The following is a 1,345-nucleotide window of genomic DNA, read 5'->3' as shown; positions in this document are numbered from 1 at the left end:
AAGGCCGTAAACCATAAAATTACTAAAAGAAAACATAGAAAAAATACTTCAGGAAGTAAGTCTGGGCAAAGACCTTATGAATAAGACCTCAAAAGCAAAAGCAACAACAAAAAAACCAAACAAATCAGATTATATCAAACTAAAACCTTCTGCACAGCAAAGGAAACAATCAACAGAGTGGAAAGACAACCTACAGAATGGGAGAAAATAGTTGCAAACTCTCCATTCGACAAGGGATTAATACCCAGACTATATAAGGAACTCAAACACCTATATAGTATAAAAACAAATAATCCAATTTAAAAAATGGGCAAAGGAGCTGAATAGACATTTTTCAAAGGAAGACATACAAATGGCCAACAGGTACATGAAAAAATGCTCAACACCACTAATCATCAGAGAAATGAAAATCAAAACCACATTGAGTTATAATCTCACTACAGTTAGACTGGCCATTATTAAAATGACTGAGAATAACAAATTCTGGCAAGGATGCGGGGAAATGGCGACTTTTCTGTGCTGTTGGTAGGAATGTAAATTAGTACACCCATTATGGAGAACAGTATGGAGGTTTCTCAAACAACTATAGATAGAGCCACCATATGAGCCAGCTGTTCCACTACTGGGTATATAGCCAAAGGAATGGAAAACATCATGTCAAAAGAATACCTGCACTCCCACGTTCATCACAGCTGTTTACAACAGCCAAGATATGAAACCAACCTAAATGTCTATTGACTGATGACTGGATAAGGAAAATGTTGTCTATATACACAATGGAATACTACTCAGCTGTAAAAATTTTCTGCCATTCGAAGCAACATGGGTAAGCCTGGAGAAAATTATTTTAAGTGAAATAAGCCAGACCCAGAAAGAGAACTACAATATGTCTTCTCTCATAACTTGGTGCTAAGAGAAAGGAAGGAAGGGAAGGAAGGAGGGAGGGAGGGAGGAAGGAAGGAAGGGAGGAAGGAAGGAAGGGAGGAAGGAAGGGGGGGATGGAAGGAAAGAAAGAAAAGAAAGAAGAAAGAATGAAAGAAAGTATGAAGGAAAGAAAAGACCACAATAATACATTGAATTTTCAGAAGGGTAGAGCAAACCTAAAGATATTAGCGATTGGGCCGGCCTGTGGCTCACTCGGGAGAGTGCGGTGCTGATAACACCAAGGCCACGGGTTCGGATCCTATATAGGGATGGCCGGTTTGCTCACTGGGTGACCGTGGTGCTGACAACACCAAGTCAAGGGTTAAGATCCCCTTACCAGTCATCTTTAAAATATATATATATATATATATATATTGAATGGTATTAATGGTGTATATATATATATATATATATATATATA

This window comes from Galeopterus variegatus, unplaced genomic scaffold, assembly GCF_000696425.1.
Source record: "Galeopterus variegatus unplaced genomic scaffold, G_variegatus-3.0.2 Scaffold3277, whole genome shotgun sequence".
Taxonomy (NCBI): Eukaryota; Metazoa; Chordata; class Mammalia; order Dermoptera; family Cynocephalidae; genus Galeopterus; species Galeopterus variegatus.
Note: the sequence above shows the minus strand (reverse complement) of the source record.